The sequence below is a fragment of the Cydia pomonella genome, chromosome 1 (assembly GCF_033807575.1).
Source record: "Cydia pomonella isolate Wapato2018A chromosome 1, ilCydPomo1, whole genome shotgun sequence".
Classification (NCBI taxonomy): domain Eukaryota; kingdom Metazoa; phylum Arthropoda; class Insecta; order Lepidoptera; family Tortricidae; genus Cydia; species Cydia pomonella.
The window spans coordinates 48,704,760-48,723,053 of NC_084703.1; the positions used below are offsets into that span (position 1 = coordinate 48,704,760).

Genomic DNA, 18,294 nt, shown 5'->3' on the forward strand with positions numbered 1-18,294 from the left:
TTGCCCGTAGTCAGAGTCTAAGAACTATTTTGTTTAACAGCGCATACACGAATTAGCAATGGGAAAACCACAATGGCTCATCTCAATAAAATGTATAGAGAGCGCGTCAGCGAACTGATCTAATAATTTCCTGTTTAAACCGAATCAGTACACTTATTGTACGAACATGATCTAAGACCGGTGTAGAATTCAATTCAAAGTAAACAGGGCAGAATTTTCTTTGTCTGACCGCTAACCGCATCGCATATTGGAACGATACCGTCATCAATATTTCTGAAATATAAAATCATGTTTCGGTCGAAGGTTTGGTTTCAGCCATAAAACTGCCGAACATTTCGGCCGCTACTAGAATGTGTTTTCAGTGGTGTCCGCCTGTCCGGGCGAAGTTTCAGTTTCGGCACGCTTCGGCTAAAAATCATGTTTCAGCCGAAGGTCCGGTTTCGGAGTAGAGTAAAACTTTACCTTCGGTTTCGGCAAAAAACTCCGGTTTCGGTCGGACACTAATGTTTTACACATTCAGTAAAGTTGGTGCGAACTTATAGAATGGTAGGTATGAATAATATGCCCATTCCTTGTCTTGTCTAATTTTCGGACAGTTCTACAAGTCCTAATTGTGCATGTTGCCATTGTTGCCTGCATGTAGAAAATAATATTAGATTACGAGTAGTGCGAGGTACTCTTTCTAAAGGGGTCCACTGATTACCAGTTCGCCGGACGATATCGGCCTGTCAGTTATTCGCAAAAGCCGACAATCGCGAATAACTGACAGGCCGGTATCGTCCGGCGAACTGGTAATCAGTGGGCCCCTTAACAACTTGTGGTCATTTTAAAATATTAAACCGGTTTTTATAACTTAATTGTACAACATAGGAAAGGATTTATATTACTTCCTTGTACATACAATAAAAGTCATTACTGAGCTGCTTTTATTACTATTAATTTAAGGACAAAATCACGATAACTATATTTTAAACAGGAAATATTAATAATGCTAAACTTAATGATATGCTAATAAGTTCTGGTATTAATCCAATAGGGAAATACACTTTGTTGAAAAAAACGCGATAAGTGACCTAGTGATAAGAAGTTATCTTTTTAATTTTTATCCAATTATGGGAAGGATTAAATATGCTTATGATTTTAGCTGTTTATGTTTAGTTCGTTTTTTTACCGACTTCAAGATTTCAAAAGGAGGTTTTCAATATATTTTTTTTTTAAATTTTATTGTACGAAATCCAAAATCAATAATAATCTTTTTTTCACCGGTCTCCTTCATTGAAGTCGGCTTTTTTTTCTTAATGGCGTGAATATCTCGTGAATATCTTTGAACACTACTTCCCGTACTATGTATAAGATAATATAAGATACTTCATTAATTCATTGGAAAATATCAAAAAATTAAGACAATCATAAAACGCTTAAATAGTACTATACTACGTATGTACTATATATAGTACGCTTAATTAATCTTGGGACGCGTTTAACTATTCTGTAGTTAACACCCGGCAGTGCACGTGGCTGTTTGTAAAGTCCAGCTACCGCTGCGGTTCCTAGCCTGGGGGTAATTGCCCCCTTAGGGGTAAAATTGGTATTTTAAAGAGGTAATAAGCTCAATTAAAGATAACAAAAATTAGACCTGTAAGAAAGAATATCGATAATTATTGGGAGGGGTAAAATCAGGTTCCCTAGTTAGTCATAGGGGGTCGCAGAACTGAAAAGATTGGAATTAGCTACCGCTTTACTGAGAGAGAGCTAATCACCGTAAAATCACCTCTAAGAACACACTTTAGATAATTGCAAAATCGTCATATAATTTTGCCCTCCCTACTTCGATACTGGCTAAATTGTCCTTAGGACAGAATACAAGCCATTTTTTTTTTTTCAAACTAATCTACAATACAATACAAATATACTTTATTGCACACCTCAATACAGAAACAGTACAAATAATACAACACATAAAGAAGAGGTAAACAACAGGCGGTCTTATCGCTAAAAAGCGATCTCTTCCAGACAACCTTTAGGTAGCGGAATTAAAAAATATATATATATATATATATATATATATGTTATGTCAGTAGGTGTGTATGTGTGGTGTTACATTATATTATCTAGAGAAAAAACTATAATTTTATTCATGTTACGGTTAATTTCCATACACTTCAATATCGCATACCATAAAAGCCGCTTAAAACAGAAGTCCTTAAAGAACCATCTTAGTACCCATTTAAAAGTAAACCTTAACGCAAAGAGACAAGGTCTATAAACGGTATATCAATTCTCTCAACACGCCAGCGGCCTTGAAGCGTAGTTGGGCGACCAGCGGCCCGACCGGTTGGCGGAGTCGATGACAGATGCACACCGAACTATAGGCTAGTAGTTTCTACTGACCTCTACGACCTGCCCAATTTACTGAGAGTCCAGTATCCTAAGGCCAGGACATACAACATAAAGAACGAAAAAATTTGAACCTATAACGTAGAAAATAGAGTTGATGTCCGCTTGGCAACGAATACCAACGCTCAACGAGGGTGGGAGGGGGTTAGGGTCGGCAACGCGCATGTAACTCCTCTGGAGTTGCAGGCGTACATAGGCTACGGATACTGCTTACCATCAGGCAGGCCGTATGCTTGTTTGCCACCGACGTAGTATAAAAAAAAAAATCGGCGTAGGCACTAGTTTTTACGAAAGCGACTGCCATCTGACCTTCCAACCCAGACGGCAACTAGGCCTTATTGGGATTAGTCCGGTTTCCTCACGGTGTGTTCCTTCACCGAAAAGCGACTGGTAAATATCGAATGATATTTCGTACATCAATTCCGAAAAACTCATTGGTACGATCCGGGTTTGAACCCGCGACCTCCGGTTTGCAAGTCGCACGCTCTTACCGCCAGGCCACCAGCGCTTCCCTTATACACATGGAGCATTAACGACCCTTTTCTAATGTTTCAAAAGGTCGGCATCGCGCATATTAGATTAAATGTGACTGTGACTGTACACAAACCAAATATTATAAAAACTCGACTGTTTTTTACAATATTTAGCCTTTACCTTTAGTAATTAGGTAAGCGAATATTCGTCCTTGATCCTCGGTCCCTAAACACAAATACCATTTAAGCCGGTGTACGCCGGGGCGATATTTTCGTCCGCCGCGGTCATGCGATCCGACTCAATTTGATCCAATTGTAAATAATTAAAATATGGCCGATTCCGTTACGAGCACTTGGGGCCCTATCACAGGCGAGGCGAGGCCAGAGAACAGCGAGTTCGCCGCGAGCGCGCAAGAACTCGCGGGGAACTCGTTGCGTACTCGCGGCGAACTCGCTCGCATATCGCTATTCGCTTACTTACGTGATAGGGCCCGTAGTGTGGATGGGTGTTAATACAATACAGAATACAACAACATTATTATACATGTTTTATAGACATAAAATAAGTTAACTGTGGACACAAATGATAAAGCGAAAAATCAAGAACCCCCTACGCTTTTATACCATTTTATGCTAATAAAAATGCCTAACATCGTTTTGAAAAAGAGCTGATAGTCTTCAAACTGCTGGATCGATTTTTATCAAACATAGCTAAGAAGCACTGCAAGGAAACTCAAGGAAAAGAACGCATCAAAATCGGTCCATCAGTTCGAGAGGTACGATGCCACAGACGGACACACAGCCAGACAGACATTGGCGTCAAACATATAACACCCCTCTTTTTACGTCGGGGGATGGATGGATGTCATTCGATACCTCCATGTAAGGGACGAAGCCGTCTAGACAGAGCAATCGTGCGGGGTGCGAGGGCCGAGGGTCGGGTCGCGCGCACCCGAGCTGCATACATCGCTATTGCTAGTAGCTCGGTACTACTTACAGGACTGCCCATATTGTAATAGCTGTCCTTTTGGGCAGTTGTGTAAGTCTGTGACAACGACAACCTCACTGTGTACATAACCAAACCTTCTTGTACGGTGTCGGCATTTAGGTACGCAAACATCAAAGACGTCGGTCCAATGTTATTTTTTACTGTCAAACTTGTCAAGGTATTTATAGATGGCGCCAACATTGGTTTGCCCTGATTCACGTTGTGTTCTACAGGATTTGGCGCGTTATATGAGCGTTAGGTAGAATGGGCGGGCGTACGGAGCGGGGTCGCTAAACTAGACGTATGTTCATACGGAGGTCAGTTTAGATGTTCTAATGGACTTGCTTTTAGCTTCTAGCTTCTTACAACTGACAGTAACATACACTCCATTAGTTGATACCCAAATGCATTACGAGATGAGGACAATCTTTGAACTTCGCGTAACTTCGCTCTGGAGCGCAAGGGGTTTACATCGTGCTTGAGTGGAAATACTTAGAAAATTTCCTGTTAGGAATTTTAGCGAACAATGGAATTTTATACAACACTGCTGGCCTTGGCCTGGGTTTCTCGGGATAACACTGTACATAAATATCGGCAGGAACTTTAATTACCGGCCTCGCATTACTAAAGGGTGGCCTCGCTTGCGCTACACACATTTCATACTCGGTCGGCAATTTTTTGCAACAGGGCTAAAGCAGAAAGCGCTCATTGCTATCACACGTCAGCTGTAGAATGTAGACCTCCATGGATGGCTAAACCATTTAGAAAAAAAAATCGATAAATTAAAATCACTGAACATGCCTACAAAATTTGACGAAAACCGGTTGAGAATTGCGACCTGTAGATAGGGTTATCAGATACAAATTTAGAATTGCCTGACAAAATTCATGACTTGTTAAGAGCAATTCCTAGCTGAGCAACTTTTCAAATCTCCAATTTTAGAAGCTATGTTTCTGTCGCACTGCGGTGGGCGTGCGTGCGATAAGGACAACTGCAGCTCGGACTAAAATTCCCACGCAAAAAACCCCAAAATCGAGGTTTCGCTCTCGACTGTTTCCTTCTCCAAAACGCAACCAATCATTATGAAATTTTCGAAACTGCAAGAGGAAGAAATAATCTATGCCGCTATAATTTTATTTTTAAAATATTTGTTGTCATATTTGTATACTGCTCCTTTTTTTGCAGCCAATTCAATTGAGCCGTTTATGCGATTTTCGAGGCGCTGTAAGTTTTTTCAAAATAAAATAATTAAATAAAGCAAAAAACAGCGCCACAGATATTGATCTTATTTGAAAAAATAATTGCTCTAGGTTTAAAATCCATGGAGGAAACAGTCGAGAGCGTTTGTATGGAAATATCGCAACTAGGAATTCCTCTTAATTTTTTCCCTGACAGGTCATATCGGTGACGGAAGGTTGTACATTATAAAAAAAAAATATGCCAATGCGGAGTACTGAAACTTGCTCGCTCGAAACAAATAACTATAAACACATAAGAATATGTTATAATGTATATAGTTGTTATCTATTTTTAAGACTATAAATTGTACGCTCGAAACGAGAAACTGTTGATACATCCTTTATATTTTACACCTTTATGTACACAGTTTACAATAAATAAATTACTTACTTACTTAATTACTTACTACTTACATAACCGACGACCGGTTTGACGACCGGTCTGGCCTCGTGGGTAGTGACCCTGCCTATGAAGCCGATGGTCCCGGGTTCAAATCCTGGTAAGGGCATTTATTCTTGTGATGAGCATGGATATTTGTTCCTGAGTCATGGGTGTTTTCTATGTATTAAAGTATTTATAAAATATTTATATATTATATATATCTTTGTCTAAGTATCCTCAACACAAGCCTTATTGAGCTTACTGTGGGACTTAGTCAATTTGTGTAATAATGTCCTATAATATTTATTTATTATAACCGAAGGACGCTGGGAATCGTAAGGTCGTTGTTTTATCGTTTTACAATAAGTGACTAGTTTTTATCGGCACGGGAAGTGATATCGCCATGACGTGGCGCTCGCAGTTATAACACGACGCTGTGGTTGTTGACAATGATTTTTATTTTTATTTTTATTTTTGGGTAGTATAGTATATAATTATATAGTACTCCATGTCGTGTCCGACAACGGGGACCTTTACATTTCCTCAGATGATCACGTATATGGCTCGCTGTTTCTTTTTACGACCGCGTCATAGAGAAATCAGAAGTAATATTGGGGAGCGACCCGCCACAGCCGAAAGGCGGAAGCTGCCACTCATACCTCCCGTTAGGGAGGTATCGAATGACATTCATCTTACAAAACAGAATGCGTCGATAACAGGTAAAGTCCGGCACCTGACTGATAGTGATAACGTCAAGGCAAATCCGGATTATTGACGGTCGTGGTCGCGAGGCCATCAAAAATTTAACTGGCTGTAAATAAACTTTATTGCAATGAGATAAAGTATATCAATGGTTAATGTGTTGGTACATAATTTTACTGCAATTGATAGCGATAAAAATTGTTTTCGATATGTGAAGTGTCCAGAAGATCATGATCAGAAAAAACCGGACTAGTGCAAGTCGGGCTCGCCCACCGAGGGTTCCGTACAAATTTAACGTGTTTTTTACAAATTTATAGATTTTATATTTTTCCCTGTACTTGTAAGACGATATTACTTGAAATATGTCATGTTATTTAGTTATCGTGCGTCTCACCCGCACATATACAAGCATGGAGATGTGCGAGCGAAATGCACGATAACTGAGTGACATCAGTTAGACGTCATTTTAATATCAGTGTACGTTCGAATTGGCTATCGCTTAGAATCCGAACCCCCCTAGATCGGATGCCCCACGATTAAGGCCACAAAAAACCCGGTCTAGACTAGAGATGCCACGAATAGTGGTTTCGGTCGAATACCGAATATTCGGCCACTCTCCCGGCCGAAGCGCCGAATATTCGGCGAGTTCGGCGACCGAACATTCGGCATAACTTGCGAACATTTTGAGTCAAACCTGTTCGCTAACAAAGCAGAATGTTTTATAAGATTTAACAATTTTTGCTTAGAACTAATGAATTTAGTTAGTTAATCAAATCAGACCCATGATAAAAAGTAAATTGTTTGACTCAAAATTCTTTTCGTTGTCTTGTTTTTTGTCCCCAAACAATGTGATGGAGTCGAGCTTTGTTATTCATGTATGTGGTGAAAATCATTCGTATTAAATTTTTCTCGTGTTAAAAATTATCTACAGCTAGAAAGGCATGCAATAGCACTCGACTTTATTTATTTATTTCATTAATGTCAAAAATACAATCGTGACCGACTGGTCAGAAACAACACAACGAAAATAATTTGGACCCAAGTACAGTCCGTTTTTAACATTAGAAAGAAGGTAAGCCATTTTGAATTCATTCATTTATTCTAAAAACAACGAACTATGTATAAAAAGTGCTCAAAAAAAGGATCTTCGTATTTAATAACTTTCTAATAACACATTTTAAATATTATTAAATAATGGTACGCGGTTATTTTTATTGCGTTTTTAGATAGGTGCATCAGCTATTCGATATTCGACCGAATAGTACGTAAAATTCGACCGAATACCGAATATTCGGAGTGGCCGATTAAGCCGAATACCGAATTTTCGTGGCATCTCTAGTCTAGACTCGAGCGAGGTCAGCGACCGGCGCGTGCGACGTCGCGACTCATCTGCGCTTGTTTGTGCGCAAAATGCTGACGAGTCCGAAAATTATGTCGGCTCTGTGGGCCTAGTCAAGATGACAATCTTATAAATAAATAAGTTCTTGGTATAAATTTAATTTTTGACTGTACTTTTCTTTCCATAGGCAACTATTACTCATCGAGACAATTCCAATAACGCCAAACACAATTAGGTTGCGTTGTTTCATCGCAGAGTTCATATGGCCATCTCCTGTCTCCATCATCAGCTCGATGGTACGATAATATTGCATTGTCACCAGCAGGGATCGGAAACCGGTATTTTTTGTATGGGAACGAAAACGGTATTTTTTCGTTCTTTGTTAATTATTTCATTTCTAATTGGGCAATCTAATAATACGAAGTCGTTATCTAAAAACACAACCAAGTCCTATATTTGGAGTATAAAATAAACCGAAATATATGTTTATTTCAAAGTTTTTCCAAAAAACCGGTTCCGATCCCTGGTCACCAGACTTACACATGTACTTACGCAAATTTTCAACTCAATCGGAAACCGGGAAGTGGGTCAAATAAAATGTAGCTTCCGAGATTTGACCCACACGAACAGACATACTGATAGGGCGTTAAGCGTTAAACGACAAGTCACGTGATCATTTTCATACAATATTTCACTTTCGAGGGTCAATCTTGGAACTTGGAAGCTAAATTTGACCCACTTCCCGATTTCCGATTGATCTAAAAAATTTGTATACATATGTAAGTCGGGTGACAATGCAATATTATGGTACTATGGAGCTGATCTGATGATGGAGACAGGAGGTGGCCGCACTATATATATATACATATATATTATTAGATGACATCGTGCATGGGTACCAACGTCCAGAAATGACACTTCCTACACAACCTAAGTTTGACAGCGATTTAGGGACGGATCATGCTGTCCCGTTCTAATGTATGGTACTATTCCTTTCGGCTTTTAAAGCTTGTCAAAATTCAAGTCTTTATATTTTCTGTGGTTGTGCATGCATATGGACGTCAAGTTGTGCCGACCCTAATAATTGCTCGGAGCAAGGCTGAGCCGAATGGAGCCGAGAATACCCGAAAGGAGGAGTACCCCACTGGTATTACCTACTTAATAAAATGTATCCAGCGCTCTCTTCACTGCCATTAATTGGACAACGGACGAGCGAAGTAACTTGCCAGAGACAGATTCGCTTATTAAACTCAAGTAGAAACGCGATGGTCATTTTATTTTAAAAACCGGACCCCTGAAGAAACTAGTTGGTGATCCTTGGGTTAAAATGTCCATGACACTCGCGGACATCTGCGCGTGCGCGCGACCGGTCGCAGTGAAAGTGTGGAAGAGATCCGCGTCTGCGACCGCCGCTTTTCCAGGAAACGCGCGTTTCTAGATCGAGTTCTGTTTGATGATGCAGGAAGGTCGCTCAGGGTCACTACCCTTGGTAGTTACCAGCGGTGGCAGCATGGTTGCATTTCTATCACTTGTCACTATGTCTGTCACTTTCGCACTTACGAGAGCGTGTTTAGCCCGCAGGTGTAGCTAAGATGACGATCGTTTGCACAGAAACGAAACGCTATCTGTCTCTATCAGTGGCGGGGAATTCCCACGGGCTTGCCTACAATGTTTATACCAGTGGTGAGGTTTCTTCATGGAGGGCCAGAAAATTTAAAAACAATCTGAGGATGGCCGGAACTGCAGAATAAATGCATTTTGATTTGAAACCGTTGTCCCGAGTCGTATACTAATTATTTCGAAGGACCGGCGGCGGGCCGGATGAAACCCTTGCGCGGGCCGGAGTTGGCCCGCGGGTCCGTACTTTGCCCACCTCTGGTCTAAATCAATATTATAGTCATCATTAAAATTAAAAATATATCCTTAACGTAAACACTAAGTAGTACCTTGCAATTGATAACAGCTTCTGGCGCTTCGTTTTCTATGGATAGCACCACGTGATCACCGATCAGCCGTCATAGAAAATGACGTGTCGGACGCCCCGGCCCGGGCCATATGACGTCAATGATAACTGCAACGGTTCAAGTTCAAGGACACATCTAGCGCACTCTTTATATCTTTGCTTATCAAAATAAGAAAAACAAGATCATATCGGGCCATGCTCAGTGTAGGGTTCCGTAGTCACTCTTCCGTCACAATAAGCGAAACTGGAGCTTAAAGTATAGTAGATTATTAACCAAGGGATGAACTGTGGATAGTACGTTTTACTATGAAGGGGAAACTTTTTGCGATAACTCAATAACAGCTAAACTGATCATCTCCGCTATAGTTTTCATTTAATGTCTTTCTTAAGCTCTACTTCCACGATTTTTTTCATATTTTTTTGACCTATGGTTCAAAAGTTAGAGGGGGGGGGGGCTTTTTTTTCTTTCGGAGCTATTATCTCCGAATATATTCACTTTATCAAAACATGTTTGTTGAAGACCCATTTTTAGGGTTCCGTAGTCAACTAGGAACCCTTATAGTTTCGCCATGTCCGTCCGTCTGTCTGTCTGTCTGTCTGTCCGAGGCTTTGCTCCGTGGTCGTTAGTGCCAGAAAGCTGAAATTTGGCATGGATATATAAATCAATAAAGCCGACAAAGTCGTAGAATAAAACCGGGTAGCGTATCGCAGTAGCGACATCTATACTGCAATAGCTGTAAATGTAATAACCCGCGGCCATGACTCTCAGATCGTTATTTTTTCTTTTTTTGCCTGCCAAAGACAATTCGCGCCGGTGCAATGTTTTTTGCTCGTTATCATTTAGGATACCAACGCTCGGTTGAACAGCCAACACTGATTGCCGGCTTTAAATGTAATATAATGTTGGTAGAATCTCAACTAAGAGAAGATCTGTTATTGAGAAAAATATCATAATATAATGTGTGTTATTTGAACCGCTATTAGAGTGGTTCGGAATTGTTGTAAAAAAAAATCATTTTTAGGTTTCCGTACCCTAATGGTAAAAACGGGACCATATTACTAAGACTCCACTGTCCGTCTGACGGTCTGTCACCAGGCTGTATCTCATAAACCGTCATATCTAGACAGTTGAAACACAGTATTCACAGATGATGTATTTCTGTTGCCGCTTTAACAAATAGATACTAACAGAATAAAATAAATATTTAAGTGGGGCTCCCATACAACAAACGTGATCTTATTACCGGTTTTTGCGTAAAGGCTTTTTCTTGTTTCTGTTCTCCGTTGTATATTAAAAAAAATCTTCTCAGAAACTCCTTAGAAACTCTTTAGAACTACATATTTGGGCACTATTTTTATATTTTTGTCGATTTTAGTCTTTTATTAGAAGATTTTGATAACGGTAGGTTTGAAGAGCTCCTTATTCTGGTCGAATACAAACATGAAATCCCATTTTGGCACAAATAAAAATATGTAAATATCCGTTGAGTCCATGGAGGATTTTGTAGAATATATGCATTGATTGTTATATTTGCGCGCTGTACAGAGGGCCTACCGCGAACCACGTTCTACGTGTTGCCTCTTTGTCGCACTTGTAATTTCGTACGTAAGTGTGACAGAGAACGTTGAACGTGTTTCGCGGTAGGCCCTCAGAATAGAACAACTACATGTATCCATTGACCAATTTTTTTCAATATCTAACAAAAATTAAAAAACGACAACAAAATAAAATCGGCGCAAATCATAGGTTTGATTGATGGTGACGTTTAACTAGTAAAATCTATTCCGGTGGGTACTTTAATATATAATTTGACGTACTGAAACTGAGTTTCTCCCACCGAAATAAGCCGATATTGAGTGCGTAGGAGTCTTTGTTCCGAATCACGTGCTATCTGTACTCGTCATTCATTGTTTTAGAGCTTTATATAACTTGTTTATTATTTATACGTTTAAAACGTTTGTTTTGTAGCTGTCGTGTACCGATTTATACAGTAGTAGGGGAATAGCTATGGTTAACATACATCAAATTATGTAAAAATATTTTCCATAATATCAATATCCAGAGAGGAAAATGGGGACTACGTTTGTAAGGAAATGCGGTCGTCCGCTATCGCCTTACGGACGGTTGCGACTACACAGACATCACTAAAAACCTCTTCTCTTATTTCTCTAAGAACACCGTTGGTACAGTCGCCATCAGATATATCGGAGCGGCCGAGGTGCCCAAAAATATCTCAACACGTACTTTAACGTCGTGACAATAGAGGCGTGTTCAGATATATGTGAGCACCTCGGCCGCTCCGTTATGTCTAATGGCGACTGTACATCAGGGATCGGAAACCGGTATTTTTTCTATGGGAACGAAAACGGTATTTTTTCGTTCTTTGTTAATTATTTCATATCTAATTGGGCAATCTAATAATACGAAGTCGTTATCTAAAAACACAACCGAGTCCCATATTTGGAGTATAAAATAAACCGAAATATATGTTTATTTCAAAGTTTTTCCAAAAAACCGGTTCCGATCCCTGCTGTACATACAGTCAAATTCGTCTGTAGGGACCTCATACTAGTGTCACTGCGACAAGGTACGAATTGGTAGTGAAATTAAATTCCTTGACCGTACCATCGTCCACAATCAGCTATTTTATAAAACTTACAGCAATGACGGTCCTGTGTAAAAAAAAACCTCGCATTTAGCAAAAAACGGTTTTTAATAAACACATGATAAGTAATAGAATAAACAATGCTAAATATTAATAATAATACAAGAATTATTCATACAATGCATCGTCTCGATCTGATATGGTGACGTCAGAGCGACTGACTCACATATGGCATGCATACATATACATGCGTAGGAAAATATAGCAAACTGTAGACTGATAACGAAGTAGGTGTGTTGATATATTATTGAGTAATACCCCGGGGAAAATGATGACAGTCCATTTTACGACATGAGATATTATACGGAAAATATTTTATGTAAAGTCCCTATTGTATGTAATAGTGAAGTATAGTTAAGTATAATCTTCGAAGCGCGGAGGCCGACATGGGGAGAATTCTCATTTTTGCATTAGAAAGAACGAGGAAAGAAAATACATTTATTTAACTCCACATTTGGAAAAAAGAACATACAGAGAAAGAAAAACATTGGACGCTAAAATAGGATCCCCACTCAGCATAATGCGGCGGCAATCCGTGGCGCTGGTTTTCAGTGGGGACCTGACTCAAAACTATGATAGTGGCGGCACACACGTCAACGCAACAGAAAACAGAAAAAAAAAACAGACAACAAGGAACCCAAATAAATATATACACTGTGGGCTGGTAAAACCCGACAGATTTTAGCCACGCATTCCTGAGGTCATGAGGAGCAAAAAATTTTATATAAGTTTTGGGAAAATTCGACAAAAAAAAATTTATTAGACAAATAAAATTTTTTTTGCTTTCTCTTCATACGACACGTTATTTATTCTTACATCTTGGCGAAAAAAACGAATTAGTTACAACGAATAACTAAAGTTTTTTTTATTTACACTGAAAATTGAGAGTTTCTTATAAAACTTTTATGTCTGCCAACAGGTATATCTAAACCAAGTCACATAGTGGCAGCGTCGCAGCCTAAAATACGTTTTTCACTAAGTTATTACAGAAACAATTTTTTACAAAAATTGACATTATCTCTAAAACAAGACCGATTTCAGGAAACTTTGTATCACATTTTAGTCTCTAAATGCGGTCAAGAATACACCTTTAAAATCTGTCGGGTTTTATCAGCCCACGGTGTATATACCACTAAAAACATTTTTGCTACTGTACATTACTAAGATTGAAATTGAAAACAATTATATTATTATAAAAATTTGATACGTAAGAAAAAAATGTAACATAACAAAAAAAAAATACTACATACAAAACAATTTTTGTATTTATATTAAATCCGTCCGTCGATAATGAAGGTTAAAAAAGTACTCAAATGCACCAACCCAAGGAATTGTACAAAACAAAGCGTTATTTTACCATCAAATTGGAAATGCTTGAGTGTGTTACTTATATTAGAAAATAGGTAAACAATGTTGACGTGTCTTTTTATTGGAAATTATTGCAAAACGCTTTTTAATAATTCTTGTATATATTTCTGTGATCTCGGAAACGGCTCTAACGATTTCGCTGAAATTTGGTATATGGGGGTATACAATCGATCTAGATTAGTCTTATGTTTGGGAAAACGCGTGTTTTCGAGTTTTCATGCGTTTTTCTTTCGACGCAGAATATGGTCGCTAATTTCGTATTGCCGGCCACTGTCCGTCTGGTCCAGCGGGTTAAGACGCGGACGCCTAGAAGCGAGTGTTACGGGTTCGAATCTCACCCGGTGACTATTTTTTTTTTTTATATGTTGTAGTTTATATATAATTTTTTAATTTTTATTGTTTTAGACAAGTTTAATTTAGTAAAAAAATGTAGTTAAGATTACCACCTATACACCACCATATTACAATAAATAGTTATAACCGAGCTTTTCGGCCAGGTACTATTACTAATGAAAGCAAAAAAAATGTAAAATCTGCTACGTATTTGGTGTCACTTATTTTTCAAAAGTGTTTTAATAAAAGACACGTGAAGATCGCGTACCTTACCTTCTTTCCAATACTAAAAAACCGGTCAAGTGCGAGTTGGTTTTACTCGCGCACCGAGGGTTCCGTACAAACTTTGTATTATCTCGTGTAGTTATAAAGACGAAAGACTTTTGAACAGAAGTACCTATAATTATGTACAGCGCCATCTATCGGCAAAATGTCTAACTAATTTGCGCGATGTAATGCACGTATGTTGGTTTTTCGAGGATATTTCTCTATCATGTGAACCGATTTCAAAATTTGATCTTTTATTTTAAAAAAGCTGTATTTAATGTAATCTCATAGAAATTTCAGGTGTAGTTCACTTTAACTAACTTTATGTAACCTACACACATAAAGTTGGTTAAAGTGCAAACTGAAATCGGAAAGGTATTTTGTTAATTTAAAAAAAAGTTACCAAAATAGAGGTCTGATTATATTTTTCCTGTAAAATCTATAAATATTATGTAAAAAATTCATAATTTTTCGTCGGTAAACTTTGGAGATAAGGGGAGGGGTTTTTTTTGCATTTTCCTTCATGAAAATATAGAAAAAAATTAATGTATAAAAAAAAATATTTTTTTGGAATGTACAATTTGAGCTCTTTCAAATGATACCCCACTTGACCTAGTCACTAGACTTTGAAATTTTGCCCCCTCTTCATGTTGGGCATTTTACATAGTTAATAAAAATTAAACAAAGAAATAATACTTTCAATGTATCTGGGTTAGCGTTGTTCATAACTATTATAAATTTCAAATCGATAGCTTAAGTGGTTCTCGAGATATTTAGCGATGTGACAGACAGACGGACGGACAGAGTCGCACCATAAGAGTTCTTTTTGTACCTTTTGGTACAGAACCCTAAAAAACGAACTATAAGTACGAGTATGTATATTATAATAAAATCGATGACTAAATAGACCTCACATCACAACAAAATATGTCTCTCATTTGTAACACATTCCACTTAGTTTTTAAAAATGTTGATATACAAATTAGGAAACAAATTAAATATGTGCCTTAAGCTGTTGCATCAAAGATTCATATGTAAATCACAAGGTTGCATAAAAAAGCAGATGTTGCAGTGCATTGAACTAATATCGTATTGCAATGCTAGTCACGATAAATATTTTACTGTATTTGATAAATATTCATATTATGTTACGAAATATGGCTTGATAGTAAACATAAACAATGACGAATTAGAATTAGGTATATGGATCGTGTCATTCATTGCAGAAGCGCTGGTGGCCTAGCGGTAAGAGCGTGCGACTTTCAATCCGGAGTTCGCGTGTTCAAACCCCGGCTCGTACCAATGAGTTTGTCGGAACTTACATACGAAATATCATTTATTATTTACCAGTCGCTTTTCGGTGAAGGGAAACATCGTGAGGAAACCGGACTAATCCCAATAAGACCTAGTTTATCCTCTGGGTTGGAAGTCAGATGGCAGTCGCTTGCGTAAAAACTAGGGACTAGTTGCGACGACTGCGACGCCAATTGTAGGGATTTGTTGCCAAGCGGACCCCAAGCTCCCATGATGGGCCGTGGCAAAAATACCGGGACAACGCGATGAAAAAGAGATCGTGTCATTCACGAAGACGCATGCCTTGACTCGTATTGCCAAGTCATTAAAGGTAAAGTTAGGTCATCGTGGATGACACGTACTCTATAGCTTTAGTTTTTAAGCTGTGCTAGTTCTATTCTATTCAATGTTATATTTATTAGAAATCACAAACTGGAGGCACCATAAAAACAAACTGCATGCTATTTGGTTGATTAGAAACCTAAGACACCCACATATCTACAGCAACTCAGACAGCCAGGTTGCTTTGCTGGCACTAGAATCCCTGGAGTCTAACTTTAAACTAGTCCAGAACTGTAAAACAAACCTAAATGCACTGGCCAACTCCAACAGGGTCATACTTAGATGGGTATTAGGGCACTCCGACACTAACGGAAACGAAGAAGCGGACGAACTTGCTAGAAAGGGCGCAGTCACAGCCCTGGTCGGCCCAGAACCGTTCTGTGAAATCACAAAACTGGATGCATATTCTCTGCTCAGCAACGTAGAAAAAACAAGACCAACCGATTAGTGGAAGTTCGTCAAAGGACAAGAACACTCGAAAGCTCTAATCGAAAGGTTCAACAGCAAACTCGCTAAGGAGCTTTTAGGGCTCAAAAGACACAAAACCTGCATGATGACTAGAATATTGACTGGCTCTGTAAGTTGAACAAACACATGTTTCAAATTGGAAAGAAACAAGATGCGACATTCAGGTTCTGCCAGGAGTCCAAGGAGACTGCAATGCACATTCTCTGTTCCTGTGGGCCACTAATGTCAAAAAGACGTACCAACTTAGGGCGGCATGTTGCAACCCTATGAGGTACAGAACATTACGGCCCAAAGAATCTGGAACTTCTTGGATTCCACGGGCATTAGTAATGAATTTTAAAGGGCCATCACAATAGATCACTGCTTGGTCGACGTGGCACTCAAAGGCCCGCAACAGCCCAATAATAATATTTGGTTGAATCTAAATTAACAATGTCCATGATATATATCCATACTAAGAAAAATATTAGTATCCTTTAATAGATAGCAATTACTTTATGAACAGTTAATTTTAATTCATTAATTAACTTATTTTTTCTCATAATGGCACTTCAAACATGCAAATGTCCTTCCCCTGGCCTGTCCCTTTCCAGTTTTTACAATGATCAGTTATTTTATCCATGTCCAAGTCCCTTAATTTTGATACATTTCTTTTTTTTTTAATTTATATTTTTTCCAATTCATGACTACTTATTGATGAGTGTTAATGTTAGTTTCCTTTATAAGTCGTAATCAGCTGGAAAGGACCCCAAGTCACGAGAAACTGCTATCATGTTGGCTCATTAGTCTTGTTTTGCAATCATAATTAATCTCTAGAGGCAGATCAAGCCACATGGCATTTGCTCAGTTTTATAAAGAAGGTACAGTTGACATCAGATATATCGTAGCGACCAAGGTGCTCACAAATATCTGGACACGAACTTTAATGCCTCAACAAGAGAGGCATGTTCAGATATTTGTGAGCATCTCGCCCGCTCTATTATATCTGATAGCAACTGTACATGATTTCACAGAAATTACGTCCCGTACATTAAATTAACTCAATTACTTATCAGCGCTGTACAAAGCTGGCAAAAAGGCACATCTTAAGTTGTGTTGAGTTGAGCACCAAAAAAACAGGCCAAATGTGAGTCGCATTTGCGCACAAAACATTTTTGTTGTAAGAGAGTCCAACTTAAATATTTGTGTATCTGTATCTTATAGCAGCAACATATAATACATCATCTGTCAAAATTTCAACTGTCTAGCTATCACGGTTCATGAGATACAGGCTGGTGACAGACAGACAGAGTGGATTCTTAGTAAGAGGGTCCCGTTTTTACCCCCAGAACCCTAAAAATGAATAACAGGTAGTGCTTAGTAAGGCTAGTCAGGTAGAAATTGGCTTAGATCATTCATTTTAGTCAATGCTACTTAGCACCCGGTTAAACCCGGAGTAACCATGGTTACCAGTTCAATTTGACACTGGGTTAACTATTTAACTGGTAAACTCCGGGTTAGTAGGATGGTGCAAGTGGCACTTAGTGATATTAATACAACCCAGAGTTACTTAATTACTATTTTGAAGCAACATATAATAAAAAAATAAACAGGATAAGGGATTGCACTTTGCATTCAAGTGTTTTCACATTTGTTGTGTAACATCAAGTATAAAGAAGCTTCAAATGTATTTCATCAGAATACCTTGTAATCTAGTTTACATTTTACTATATTATTTTACTTTCGAGATGTTACGCCTTTCTCAAACATTTCATAACTGGTGAACAAGTAATGCAATAGCAAAAGAACTATATCGATCTAATAAGTGTTGTAAAGAAAAAGGCCACCCGACGTATTTATGTCTAAAAACGTTTTCAGGGCAAGAAGCAATTGTAACTTTACAAGTTACTGTCTTTTTAAGCGTTTTGCTCAGGTTAACTTCACGTAAAACAGAACTGGTTGCAGCGTAAAGTTGCATGGTAACCGAACACAGTACGTAAACAACTCTTTCGAGGTACCTGTTTGTTGAAAGAACCAGTTGGCAATGGCATTTGCTACCACAATTCGCGTATGCGCTCAGCACGCTCACAAAAATC

General features: G+C 38.5%; 1 protein-coding gene across 3 annotated transcripts in view; it reads right to left on the bottom strand.

Annotated features, from left to right (window-relative positions):
• The window catches only part of LOC133528814 (EEIG family member 2), a 178,607-nt gene that overhangs the window by 159,214 nt on the left and 1,099 nt on the right, over positions 1 to 18,294 (bottom strand). The window lies entirely within an intron of this gene.